The sequence below is a fragment of the Salmo salar genome, unplaced genomic scaffold (genome assembly GCF_965601325.2).
Source record: "Salmo salar unplaced genomic scaffold, fSalSal1 ptg000619l, whole genome shotgun sequence".
In the NCBI taxonomy this organism is placed as follows: Eukaryota; Metazoa; Chordata; class Actinopteri; order Salmoniformes; family Salmonidae; genus Salmo; species Salmo salar.
Genome location: NW_027675443.1, coordinates 1,590,066 through 1,605,014, shown reverse-complemented (window position 1 = coordinate 1,605,014; position 14,949 = coordinate 1,590,066). Strand labels below are relative to the sequence as shown.

At 40.0% G+C, this 14,949-nt stretch overlaps 1 protein-coding gene across 1 annotated transcript in view; it reads right to left on the bottom strand.

Annotated features, from left to right (window-relative positions):
* LOC123743368 (NLR family CARD domain-containing protein 3) overlaps positions 1–13,613 on the bottom strand; it is a 41,092-nt gene extending 27,479 nt beyond the window's left edge. The window contains exon 1 of the mRNA XM_082972248.1: positions 13,418–13,613. The gene's annotated coding sequence lies outside the window, so the exon portion shown is untranslated. The remainder of the gene's footprint in view (positions 1–13,417) is intronic.
* Between the last annotated feature and the right edge of the window lie 1,336 nt (positions 13,614–14,949).

Below are 14,949 nucleotides of genomic sequence, written 5' to 3'. Positions count from 1 at the left end.
TTGTCCGGTTGGAATATTATCAATGTTTTATGTTAAAAAGACCCTAAGGATTGATTGTAAACAACGTTTGTCATGTTTCTACGAACGGTAATGGAACACTTTAACGTTTCGTGTCTGGATTTACACTCGCACGTTATGCCATTGGATAGTGATCTGAACGCACGAACAAAACGGAGGTATTTGGACATAAATATGGAGTATTTCAAACAAAACAAACATTTCTTGTGGAATTAGGAGCCATGGGAGTGCATTCTGATGAAGATCAGCAAAGCTAAGGGAAGATTTATAATACTAATTCTGAGTTTTATTGATGCCATGACTTGGCGGGTAACTGTATAGCTTCCTTTGATGGTTGATCTATGTAATCAGAATATTGACAAATGTGCTTCTGCCGAAAAGCTATTTTAAAATCTGAGACAGCGGTTGCATTAAGGAGTAGTATATTTATAATTCTTTCAATAACTGTTGTAAAGTTTATCAACGTTTATGATGAGTATTTTTGTAAATTGATGTGCTCATTCACCGTAAGTTTTGGGTGGCAATACATTTTCTGAACTTCACCCGCCAATGTAAAATGGGGTTTTTGGATATAAATATGAACTTTATCTAACAAAACATACATGTATTGTCTAACATTGAGTCCTGGGAGTGTCATCTGATGAAGATCGTCAAAGGTTAGTAATTCATTTTAGCTGTATTTGTGGTTTTTGTGACGCCTCTCCTTACTTGCAAAATGGCTGTTTGGCTTTTCTTGTTTAGGTGATGTTTTTATTTTATTTATTTTATTTAACCTTTATTTAACCAGGAAGGGCTCATTGAGATTTAAAATCTATTTTTCAAGAGCGTCCTGGCCAAGATAGGCAGCGCCAAGTCATTACAAAAATTACAGAAAAACCTCATGAAAAACTACAAGTAATCTAGTAAAAACCATAGAATTCACAAAGAATATAACAAAAGTCAAAAACAGCAAATTAAAAACATTGACATGTCAGGGAATCAGTCTGAAGATCATTCATCAGTGATTTAAAAATACCAATCGGGACAAGTTCTTCCAGTTTAAAAGTATTTTGTAAGGCGTTCCAAGACGATGGCGCAGAGTACATAAAAGCCCTTTTACCAAATTCAGTTTGGACATTTGGAACAGTTAGCAGGATAAAGTCCCGCGAACGAAGAGAGTACCCACCACATTTCTGAACAATAAAAATGCCCAAATAAAAAGGTAGTAAACCCAAAATGGCTTTGTAAATAAAAGTATACCAGTGAATGAGCCTATGAGAGACTAGAGAAGGCCAGCCAACCCTGGTATACAAAGTGCAGTGGTGCGTAAGGGTTTTGCAATTTAAAATAAATCTCAGAGTGCCATGGTAAAGGGTGTCAATTGATCTCAAACACTGAGCGGAAGCATTCATATATAAATTATCCCCATAGTCTAGTAAAGGCATAAATGTAGCTGATACTAGCCTCCTTCTGGCTTCAAAAGAAAAACAAGCCTTATCCCTAAAATAAAATCCTAATTTCAGCTTCAATTTTTTTCTAAGTTGTTGAATATGCATTTTAAAAGAGAGGCCATCATCAATCAAAATTCCAAGATATTTATATGAGGTTACAACCTCAATCTCCTTGCCCTGACAGGTAGTAATAGGTGAAAGGTTCAGAGGTCTATTTCTTGCTTTAGAAAACACCAGTAGTTTAGTTTTGTCAGTATTGAGGATAAGCTTCAATCGAGACAAGGTATGTTGAACAGTATTAAAAGCAGTTTGCAAGTTCTGGAAAGCTTTTGTAAGAGATGAGGCACAACAGTAAATAACAGTATCATCAGCATAAAAATGAAGTTGTGCATTTTGGACATTTTTGTCTAAATTATTTATATAAATAGTGAATAAGAGAGGACCAAGTACAGAGCCTTGGGGCACACAATTTAAGACAGACAATTTAACAGACCTAAGCCCATCAAATTGAGTGCACTGAGTTCTATCAGACAGATAGTTAACAAACCATGCAACTGTATGCTCTGAAAGACCTACACTCGACAATCTCTGCCTTAGTATAGCATGATCAACTGTATCAAAAGCCTTAGAGAGATCAATAAAAAGTGAGACACAATGCTGTTTTTTGTCAAGAGCTTCAGTGATACCATTTAAAACCTTTATGGCTGCTGTAATTGTGATATGCTTCTTCCTGAAACCCGATTGGTACATTGACAAAATAGAGTTAGTAAATAAAAAATATTTTAGCTGTTCACTCACAAGGGTTTCAAGTATTTTCACCAGGGGTGACAGCTTTGAGATTGGCCTATAATTATTTAAAAGAGTTGGATCTCCCCCTTTTAAAAGTGGCAGGACAAATGCTGATTTCCAGATCTTTGGTATTTCATTACATTCCAGGGTTAGATTAAACAGATATGTAAGTGGTTCAGCTATGAAATCAGCTGCCAGATTTAAAAAGCAGGGATCAAGAAGATCAGGACCTGCAGGCTTTCTCTGATCTAAGGATTTCAGGGCTTTATGTACCACCTGCACTGAGAATGGCAAAAAGCTAAAAGTTTGACCAGCTCTCACTGGTTCATCCACACAAGGTTGTACAGAGACAGAGGACACTGAATCAAACAGCCTACCAGATGATACAAAGTGCTCATTGAAACAATTCAGCATTTCAGTTTTGTCATATATAGCAACAGAGTCCTTCAATACACATGACGGTAATTCATTAACATTACTGTTACCAGACATAGACTTAATAGCCTTCCAAAACTTTGTAGGGTCATTCAGGTTATCAGTGGTAACAGACATAAAATATTCAGACTTGGCCTTCCTAAGAAGAAAAGAACACTTGTTTCGTAACTGCCTAAAAACAAGCCAACCAGCATCAGAACACGATTTCCTTGCTTTAGCCCAGGCTAGATTACGGTCGTGAACAATGCAAGAATGCTCAGACGAAAACCATGGATTATCCCTCCCTTTAACCCTGAACCTGCGGAATGGAGCATGTCTGTTTACTATTTGGAGAAAACCATCATGAAAGAATTTCCAGGCAGTTTCCACATCAGGGATAAGCTCAATCTTGCTCCAGTCAAAATAAAACAAATCATGAAAGAAAGCCTGCTCAATGATGTGCTAACGTAATCTAATGTTTTGCTTTTGCTGTAAAGCCTTTTTGAAATCGGACACTGTGGTTAGATTAACGAGAATCTTATCTTTAAAATTATCTATAATACTTGTATGTGTGAGAAATTTGAATTATGAGATTTTTGTTTTTTGAATTTGTCGCTGTGCTATTTCACTGGCTGTTGTCAAATCAATCCCGCTAACGGGATTCGCGTGTTAACCTCTATGGGCTACGTAACAGCCACTGCCAGCCTGTGGCGCGATTTTCAAAACCTTAAAAATCCTATTACTTCAATTTCTCAAACATATGACTATTTTACAGCCATTTAAAGACAAGACTCTCGTTAATCTAACCACACAGTCCGATTTCAAAAAGGCTTTACAACGAAAGCAAAACATTAGATTATGTCAGCAGAGTACCAAGCCAGAAATAATCAGACACCCATTTTTCAAGCCAGCATATAATGTCACCAAAACCCAGAAGACAGCTAAATGCAGCACTCACCTTTGATGATCTTCATCAGATGACAACCCTAGGACATTATGTTATACAATACATGCATGTTTTGTTCAATCAAGTTCATATTTATATCAAAAACCAGCTTTTTACATTAGCATGTGACGTTCAGAACTAGCATACCCCCCGCAAACTTCCGGGGAATTCGCTAACATTTTACTAAATTACTCACGATAAACGTTCACAAAAAGCATAACAATTATTTTAAGAATTATAGATACAGACCTCCTCTATGCACTCGATATGTCCGATTTTAAAATAGCTTTTTGGTGAAAGCACATTTTGCAATATTCTAAGTACATAGCCCAGGCTTCACGGGCTCGCTATTTAGACACCCGGCAAGTTTAGCACTCACCATAATCATATTTACTATTATAAAAGTTTGATTACCTTTTGTTGTCTTCGTCAGAATGCACTCCCAGGACGTCTACTTCAATAACAAATGTTGGTTTGGTCCAAAATAATCCATCGTTATATCCGAATAGCGGTGTTTTGTTTGTGCGTTCCAGACACTATCCGAAATAGTAAAGAAGTGTCACGCGCATGGCGCAATTCGTGACAATAAAATTCTAAATATTCCATTACCGTACTTCGAAGCATGTCAACCGCTGTTTAAAATCAATTTTTACGACACTTTTCTCGTAGAAAAGCGATAATATTCCGACAGGGAATCTCCTTTTCGGCAAACAGAGGAAAAAATCCCAAAGGCGGGGGCGGTCGGGGTCACGCGCATAAGGCCAGAGTCCCTTGATCGGCCACTTGAGAAAGGCGATAATGTGTTTCAGCCTGGGGCTGGAATGACGACATTCTGTTTTTTCCCGGGCTCTGAGCGCCTATGGACGACGTGGGAAGTGTCACGTTAGAGCAGAGATCCTTAGTAAATGATAGAGATGGAAAAGAAGTTCAAGAAATGGTCAGACAGGCCACTTCCTGTAAAGGAATCTCTCAGGTTTTGACCTGCCATTTGAGTTCTGTTATACTCACAGACACCATTCAAACAGTTTTAGAAAATTTAGGGTGTTTTCTATCCATATGTAATAAGTATATGCATATTCTAGTTACTGGGTAGGAGTGGTAACCAGATTAAATCGGGTATGTTTTTTATCCAGCCGTGTCAATACTGCCCCCTAGCCCTAACAGGTTTTAAAGGGTCACTAAGAGGCTAGACCTGATATGTTTTACATTTTCAATGGAGGCCATCAGGTCGGTCGGCATGGTAAGTGATCATAGCTCAAACCTACTCTGACTTTTGAATGCCTGACGTCGATCTAACCTTATAATAGTTTGTAGGTAGCCTAGACCTACAGTACGAGAGTCTGCCCGTCTTTCCTACATATCAACGCATCTAGCCATCATCCGAGACATGTGCTACACAGTTTCAACAGCCGTTTTGTAACTGCGTAGGCTACACACTTCCTTTCACATTCATGTGAGGAAATCATATAACTTCTGAAAGTCACTGTTGCAGCTGCCTGTTTTCTTGCAGATGAAGTATCTTTCACAGGCAACTCATTAAATAAAAGATGTCAAATGGTCAAAAGTGAATCCTGATATAGCCATATACATTAGAGAGAGGTATATTGTTAACTTCTCTAGGGCCAGTGGGACGATTTCGTCCCACCTACGGAACAGCCAGTGGAATCCCGTGTCGCGTTATTCAAATACCTTAGAAATGCTATTACTTAAATTTCTCAAACATATGACTATTTTACACCATTTTAAAGACAAGACTCTCGTTAATCTAACCACACTGTCCGATTTCAAAAAGGCTTTACAACGAAAGCAAAACATTAGATTATGTCAGCAGAATACCCAGCCAGAAATAATCAGACACCCATTTTTCAAGCTAGCATAGAATGTCACATAAACCCAAATCACAGCTAAATGCAGCACTAACCTTTGATGATCTTCATCAGATGACAATGTTAGGACATTATGTTATTCAATACATGCATGTTTTGTTCAATCAAATTCATATTTATATCAAAAACCAGCTTTTTACATTAGCATGTGATGTTCAGAACTAGCATACTTCCGGTGAATTTACTAAATTACTCACGATAAACGTTCACAAAAAACATAACAATTATTTTAAGAATTATAGCTACAGAACTCCTCTATGCACTCGCTATGTCCGATTTTAAAATAGGTTTTCGGTGAAAGCACATTTTGCAATATTCTAAGTAGATAGCCCGGCATCACAGGGCTAGCTATTTAGACACCCAGCAAGTTTAGCCCTCACCAAAGTCAGATTTACTATAAGAAAATGTTATTACCTTTGCTGTTCTTCATCAGAATGCACTCCCAGGACTTCTACTTCAATAACAAATGTTGGTTTGGTTCAAAATAATCCATAGTTATATCCAAATAGCGGCGTTTTGTTCGTGCGTTCAAGACACTATCCGAAAGGGTAAAGAAGGGTGACGCGCCCGATGCGTTTCGTGACAAACAAATTCTAAATATTCCATTACCGTACTTCGAAGCATGTCAACCGCTGTTTAAAATCAATTTTTATGCCATTTTTCTCGTAAAAAAGCGATAATATACCGACCGGGAAATCGTGTTTTAGTACAAAGAGAGAGAAAATAAAAACATGGTGTCGCCCCGTGCACGCGCCTCAGTCTGATGGTCCTCTGATAGACCACTTACCAAAGGCGCTAATGTTTTTCAGCCAGGGGCTGGAATTACATCATTCAGCTTTTTCCCGGGTTCTGAGAGCCTATGGGAGCCGTAGGAAGTGTCACGTTACAGCTAAGATCCTAAGATTTCAATAAACAGAGCCAAGAAGCCCAAGGAATGGTCAGAGATGGCACTTCCTGTACAGAATCTTCTCAGGTTTTTGCCTGCCATATGAGTTCTGTTATACTCACAGACACCATTCAAACAGTTTTAGAAACTTTAGGGTGTTTTCTATCCAAAGCCAATAATTATATGCATATTCTTGTTTCTGGGCAGTAGTAATAACCAGATTAAATTGGGTACGTTTTTTATCCAGCCGTGTAACCCTAACAGGTTAAGCCAGTTTGAGCCAGTTTGCTACAGCAGGAAAATAATCCTACAGCAACAAGACCTTTTAAATATTATGTGGATTATAATTAAACATTTTAAAATGGAAAAGTGGAATTTATCATCTTCAGATTTTTTTTTTAAAGCTTAAATACACTCAAACGCACTACACATTTTCGTTTTCCTGCAACAGGGTGATCAAACTTAGATCCTACATCGGTATAGAGATTATGTCTTTATCTGAATAAGTCAGTTTGAGTTATTAGCAATAATGTAAACCTCTGTGATTGGATGTTATAGACCCCCATCTGAACAGTTTCTTTCCCCATGCTGTGGCCCTCACCAACTGGCCATCTGGCCCATAGAGACTAAAGGACTAGGCTGTGGCCCTCACCAACTGGCCACCTGGCGCATAGGGACTAAAGGACTATGCTGTGGCCCTCACCAACTGGCCACCTGGCCCATAGAGACTAAAGGACTATGCACTCTACAATGCACACCACATCAAGCCAACTGGACACTAAATAACTGAACTATACTGCATTAAATCTCTGTTCATCTCTCTTAGATATATTTATACTGATACTGTAAATGTGGACATTCACTGTTTATCAACTGTATAGCCACTGTACTGTATATCAACTGTATAGCCACTGTACTGTTTATGAACTGCATAGCCACTGTACTGCATATCAACTCTATAGTCACTGTACTGTTTATCAACTGTATATCCACTATAATATATATCAACTGTATATCCACGGTTCTGTATTTATTATTATTTGTATTTTTATTTCACCTTTATTTAACCAGGTAGGCACTCCAGGGAAGTTCTCATTTACAACTGCGACCTGGCCAAGATAAGGCACAGCAGTTTGACACATACAACAACACAGAGTTACACATGGAATAAACAAACATACAGTCAATAATACAGTAGAAAAAAGAAAAATCTATTTACAGTGAGTACAAATGAGGTAAGATAAGGGATGTAAAGCAATATATAGGCCATGGTGGCGAAGTAATTACAATATATCAATTTGACACTGGAATGGTAGATGTGCAGAAGATGAATGTGCAAGTATAGATACTGGGATGCAAAAGAGCAAGATAAATAAATAAATACAGTATGGGGATGAGGTAGTTGGATGGGCTGTTTACAGATGGGTTATGTACAGGTGCAGTGATCTGTGAGCTGCTCTGACAGCTGGTGCTTAAAGCTAGTGAGGGAGAAATGGGTCTCCAGCTTCAGTGATTTTTGCAGTTCATTCCAGTCATTGGCAGCAGAGAACTGGAAGGAAAGGTGGCCAAAGGAGGAATTGGCTTTGGGGGTGACCAGTGAGATATACCTGCTGGAGCGGGTGCTACGGGTGGGTGCTGCTATGGTTACCAGTGAGACGAGATAAGGTGTGGCTTTACCTAGCAGAGACTTGTAGATGACCTGGAGCCAGTGGGTTTGGCGACGAGTATGAAGCGATGGCCAGCCAACGAGAGCGTACAGGTTGCAGTGGTGGGTGATATATGGGGCTTTGGTGACAAAACGGATGGCACTGTGACAGAATGCATCCAATTTGTTGAGTAGGGTGTTGGAGGCTATTTTATAGATGAAATCGCCGAAGTCGAGGATCGGTAGGATGGTCAGTTTTACAAGGGTATGTTTGGCAGAATGAGTGAAGGATGCTTTGTTGCAAAATAGGAAGCCGATTCTAGATTTAATTTTGGATTGGAGATGCTTAATGTGAGTCTGGAAGGAGAGTTAACAGTCTTACCAGAAACCTAGGTATTTGTAGTTGTCCACATATTCTAAGTCAGAACCGTCCAGAGTAGTGATGCTGGATGGACGGGCAGGTGCGGGCAGTGATCGGTTGAAGAGCATGCATTTAGTTTTACTTGCATTTAAGAGCAGTTGGAGGCCACGGAAGGCGAGTTGTATGGCATTGAAGCTCATCTGGAGGTTAGTTAACACAGTGTCCAAAGAAAGGCCAGAAGTGTACAGAATGGTGTCGTTTGCGTAGAGGTGCATCAGAGAATCACCAGCAGCGAGAGCGACATCATTGATGTATACAGAGAAGAGAGTCGGCCCGAGAATTGAACCCTGTAGCACCCACATAGAGACTGCAAGGATTCGAAATGATTCGAAATGGTCGGTAATCTGTTTGTTGACTTGGCTTTCAAAGACCTTAGAAATCCAGGGTAGGATAGATATAGGTCTGTAGCAATTTGGGTCTAGAGTGTCTCCCCCTTTGAAGAGGGGGATGATCGCGGCAGCTTTCCAATCTTTGGGAATCTCAGACGATACGAAAGAGAGGTTGAACAGGCTAGTAATAGGGGTTGATACAATTTCGGCAGATAATTTAAAAAGAGAGGGTCCAGATTGTCTAGCCCGGCTGATTTGTAGGGGTCCAGGTTTTGCAGTTCTTTAAGAACATCAGCTATCTGGATTTGGGTGAAATGGGGGAGGCTTGGGCGAGTTGCTGTGGGGAGTGCAGGGCTGTTGACCGGGGTAGGGGTTGCAATGTGGAAAGCATGGCCAGCCGTAGAAAAAGGCTTATTGAAATTATCAATCATAGTGGATTTATCGGTGGTGACAGTGTTTCCTAGCCTCAGTGCAGTGGTCAGGTGGGAGGATGTGCTCTTATTCTCCATGGACTTTAACAGTGTCCCAGAACTTTTTTGAGTTTGTGCTACAGGATGCAAGTTTCTGCTTGAAAAAGCTAGCCTTAGCTTTCCTAACTGCCTGTGTATATTTGTTTCTAACTTCCCTGAAAAGTTGCATTTCACGGGGGCTATTCGATGCTAATGCAGAACGCCACAGGATGTTTTTGTGCTGGTCAAGGGCAGTCAGGTCTGGAGAGAACCAAGGGCTATATCTGTTCCTGGTTCTACATTTTTTGAAATGGGCATGCTTATTGAAGATGTTGGGGAAGACACTTTTAAAGAATGACCAGGCATCCTCTACTGACAGGATGAGGTCAATATCCTTCCAGGATACCCGGGCCAGGTCGATTAGGAAGACCTGGTTGCTGAAGTGTTTCAGGGAGCATTTGATAGTGATGAGGGGTGGTCATTTGACCACAGACCCGTTACGGATGCAGGCAATGAGGCAGTGATTGCTGAGATCTTGGGGGCAATCTGTTCACATATGGTGTCCAGGTCACAGCTGGGGGCCGAGGGTGGTGTATAGCAAGCGGCAACGGTGAGAGACTTGTTTCTGGAAAGGTGGATTTTTAAAAGTAGAAGCTCGAATTGTTTGGGTACAGACCTGGATAGCCTGCAGAGTTCTGTCTTACTATCTCTGCAGTAGATTGCAACACCGCCCCCTTTGGCAGTTCTATCTTGTCGGAAAATGTTATAGTTAGGGATGGAAATTTCAACGTTTTTGGTAGTCTTCCTGAGCCAGGATTCAGACACGGCTACGACATCCGGGTTGGCAGAGTGTGCTAGGGCAGTGAATAAAACAAACTTAGGGAGGAGGCTTCTAATGTTAACATGCATATATATATATATCAAGTCTATAGCCACTGTTTATCAACTGTATAGCCACTGTACTGTATGTCAACTGTATATCCACTGTACTGTATATCAACTGTATAGCCACTGTACTGTATATCAACTGTATATCCACTGTACTGTATATCAACTGTATAGCCACTGTACTGTATATCAACTGTATATCCACTTTACTGTATATCCACTGTATAGCCACTTTACTGTATATGTGTATATCCACTGTTCATTCTCTTATAGCTCTATGCTCACTCTACATAGTTGTTTATAATGTAGTATGGAAACGTTGAGTAAACTCTTCTGCCTGTATTCTCTCTATAAATGTTGTCTGTCAATAGCAGCAGCATATACACTTGTAGTGTATTTGAGGTTTAAAAAGGCTTCTGAAGTTTGTAATTCTCACTTAGAAATTTCAGACTTCAGACTTGTATCAACCCCTACAATAACGTCCATTAATTATAATTCACATAATAATTCACATTTTCCTGCTGTAGCAAACTGACTCAAATTAAGATCCAACATATGTATGTGAAAATGTACTTTGTGAATAAAGGTGATTCTAATTCTCCAAAGGTTGAGTCTCTAGATTCCCTTGCTGCTCTGGAGAAATAATGAAATGGTTCTCATGGTGATTTAAACTGGGACTGGTTATCTCCAAATTCTGAACACAGAAGACAAGTCTTAATCAAAACTTACCAATATTATCCTAAAATACTTTCCCTCATATTATTGTGTCTCTTTGTTCAACAGGTAGCCTATGCTATTAACATTGTAGAAAACAGTGGGGCAGGGCAGTGAACCCAGGTTGCTGGTGAAAAAGGCAAACACCCTATGCATCGCAACAATAGTGTTAACTGTGGTGGATGAATCAGAATTAGTTGGGTAACATAGATAATTAAGATGTTTTATTATTATAATATGCTTATGTGAGATACTTGTCATTAGAAAGTGTCCTTTGGACTCTGGTGTCTTTCAGTTGCACGTTTCCCTAAGCTGGGGCTCAATCACCTGGGGCCCAGAGAGGGGAGAGGTCAGACTTGTTTTTTACATGTCTCTGTTGCTATGCTGAATATCAGCAAGAGAGGAGGACAGAATGAAACTGTCTTCATATGTGAATGTCTTTACCTATTCTTAAACCATGTGAAGGGATGGCGTGATTAATGGGGAACCAATTATTTGTCTCTACAATGTCTATGCACAGGTCACTCCCCTCAGTGAGCTTGTCCAGGAGTGGGGTCAAGAGGGGGTTTGCTTGAGATGGAAGTATCTAGAGTTGACAATTGATATATGCCATTGGATGAAGTTGTGTTTTTGTTCTATGAAGTACCAGGGACGAGATTAGAACCTCGTCATTAGGGATCAAACTGAACGATAATTTATAGCGGAAGCTATCTGGCTGTAGATACTCCTTTCTAAAGTAAACAGTCTTTCTTTGTGAGCCGTTCCTAAATTAGCCACCACATAACCCAGTATCAGTATAAATAGGGTTAACCCAGTATCAGTATAAATAGGGTTAACCCAGTATCAGTATCAATAGTGTTAACCCAGTATCAGTATAAATAGTGTTAACCCAGTATAAGTATAAATAGTTTTAACCCAGAATCAGTATAAATAGTGTTAACCCAGTATAAGTATAAATAGTGTTAACCCAGTATAAGTATAAATAGTGTTAACCCAGTATAAGTATAAATAGTTTTAACCCAGTATCAGTATCAATAGTGTTAACCCAGTATCAGTATCAATAGTGTTAACCCAGTATCAGTATCAGTAGTGTTACCCCAGCATCAGTACAAATAGTGTTAACCCAGTATCAGTATAAATAGTGTTAACCCAGTATCAGTATAAATAGGGTTAACCCAGTATCAGTATAAATAGTGTTAACCCAGTATCAGTATAAATAGTGTTAACCCAGAAATCAGTATAAATAGTGTTAACCCAGTATCAGTATCAATAGGGTTAACCCAATATCAGTATAAATAGTGTTAACCCAGTATCAGTATAAATAGGGTTAACCCAGTATCAGTATAAATAGGGTTAACCCAGTATCAGTATCAATAGGGTTAACCCAGTATCAGTATCAATAGGGTTACCCCAGTATCAGTATAAATAGGGTTAACCCAGTATTAGTATCAATAGGGTTACCCCAGTATCAGTATAAATAGTGTTAACCCAGAAATCAGTATAAATAGTGTTAACAACCAGAACATGTCAAGTCATTGAGATATTTTCTGTTCTGATGAGAGAGCAGCTTCCTGATGACTAGAGCTCTGTATATTCTGATGGATGAGGCCTGAGCTGGAATGTGAAGATAACTGAAGCTGATAGGGTTAATGATGACCAGCACTCTGTATATTCTGATGAATGAGGCCTGAGCTGGAATGTGAAGCTAACTGAAGCTGGCTAACTTTAGAAAACCAGTATATCTAGCTTGCATCATATATACCCCTCAGGCTACGTTCAGGTTTCAGCATCAGGTAGGCATCAACAGCCAAGTTGTTGGCTACAACCTGGGTTGTATTCATTAGTTTACTCCACAGCCAGCAGTTTTAAATGTTACTTAAATTAACAGTTTACTCCAAACACTGTACAATGTGGACTAAACGGTTTCTGTTGCCAAACGTTTTGCTACGGTGGGCACTAATGAATACACACAGTCTGTTTTGAGGAAGTGTAATTTGTTGTTAGTCTTTCCACAATATTTATCTGTCTCTCTTTCACACAACATACCTTCCTGAGTGAAAAGCATAAACTTTAGACTAGAAAGAGAAAATGTTTGTTGCTTGTTGTGTTTTAAGCCTGTTTTGAGAAGACAAGTCTATAGACCTATGATACAGTACACACTTAGAATAAAGGGTTCCATACGGGTCCTCCGGCTGTCCCCATAGGAGATTATTTGGGGTTCCAGGTAGAACCCTTCTGGCTTCAGTGTAAAACCCTCTGTGGAAAGGGTTCTTCATGGAACCCAAAAGGGTTCTACCTAGTACCAAAAAGGGTTCTACAAAGGGTTCTCCTGTGGGGACAGCCAAATAACCTTTTTAGATTCTCGATAGTGTAGGAGCGATCACCCTGGGGCACACAGATGGGCACAGAACGAATTCACCCCACACATCTAATTTATATCGAAAATATCATCAACTATTTGAACAGACATAACAATATCATCAACTATATGAATACACATAACAATATCATCAACTATATGAATACACATAACAATATCATCAACTATATGAATACACATAACAATATCATCAACTACATGAATACACATTTGTTGTCTTACCTTTTATCTCTCAATAGAAACAGAGTCTGGAATGATCATTAGGTCGTCGAAGTTGCTTTCGTTTACTCTGCTCATTTACATATCAGGTTCTGCCTGTTCTCTCTCCACTCCCTCTCTCTTAACAGCTCTTACAATGTGCCTTGGCATACATTCTACAACTGTCTGGAACTCTATTGGAGGGATGTGACACATTCTTCCACAAGAAATTCCATCATTTGGTGTTTTATTGATGGTTGTGTTCAATTAGGTTGAGACCTGGTGACTGAGACGGCCATGGCATATTGTGAAACATCAGCAAGTTCAGCAGTCTTCATCACTGAAGCTCCTGACAAACGTTCCACAACAATCAACAAACGTTAAGCTCTTATAGAGCATGGTCGCAGTCTCTCCTGGTTGCAGCTCCTCTCTCCCCAGGGGTAGCACCTCCTCTCTCCCCAGGGGTAGCAGCTCCTCTCTCCCCAGGGGTAGCACCTCCTCTCTCCCCAGCGGTAGCAGCTCCTCTCTCCCCAGGGGTAGTAGCTCCTCTCTCCCCCAGGATTTGAAGACATTGGTGGCTTAGCCTACAGCCAGTAGGGGGGTCTGGGACGAAATTTCAACAGCTAAATCCATGAATACATCTAAATTGTATTGCCAAAACCCACTCCACCACTTCAAACATAGACTCTGACCTGTCCAATGAACCAAACTGATGAAAGAATCCCACAGTACCTAACCACCCTCTCTCTCTCACACACACACACACACACACACACACACACACACACACACACACACACACACACACACACACACACACACACACACACACACACACACACACACACACACACACACACACACACACACACACACACACACACACACACACACACACACACAATGCAGTAATTAGAATCCCTATAGCAGCTTACTGATACAGTCTGCTGTGTGCTCTCCCCTCTGCCTCTCTCCATCACTTTCTCTGTGTCGTCTGTTGCTGTCGCCGTGTCTTGTCTGGTGTCTCTCTCCATCATATCCTATTCTTCTGTTGCTGTCTCCGTGTCTTGTCTGGTGTCTCTCCATCATATCCTATTATTCTGTTGCTGTCTCTGTGTCTTGTCTGGTGTCTCTCCATCATATCCTATTCTTCTGTTGCTGTCTCTGTGTCTTGATTGGTGTCTCTCTCCATCATATCCTATTCTTCTGTTGCTGTCTCCGTGTCTTGTCTGGTGTCTCTCCATCATATCATATTCTTCTGTTGCTGTCACTGTGTCTTGTCTGGTGTCTCTCTCCATCATTTTATTTTCTTCTGTTGCTGTCTCTGTGTCTTGTCTGGTGTCTCTCCGTCACCTGAAAAATAGGTGAGGGTAAGGTCTACTACGATGCAACATTCAAAACATGACAACAGAACTACGTAACACCATTAAATACAGTTGGTTACGACAATACAACATTCACAACATGACAACACAACTACGTAACACCATTAAAAACAGTTGGTTACTACAATACAACATTCACAACATTTGAGGGATACTACAATACAACATTCC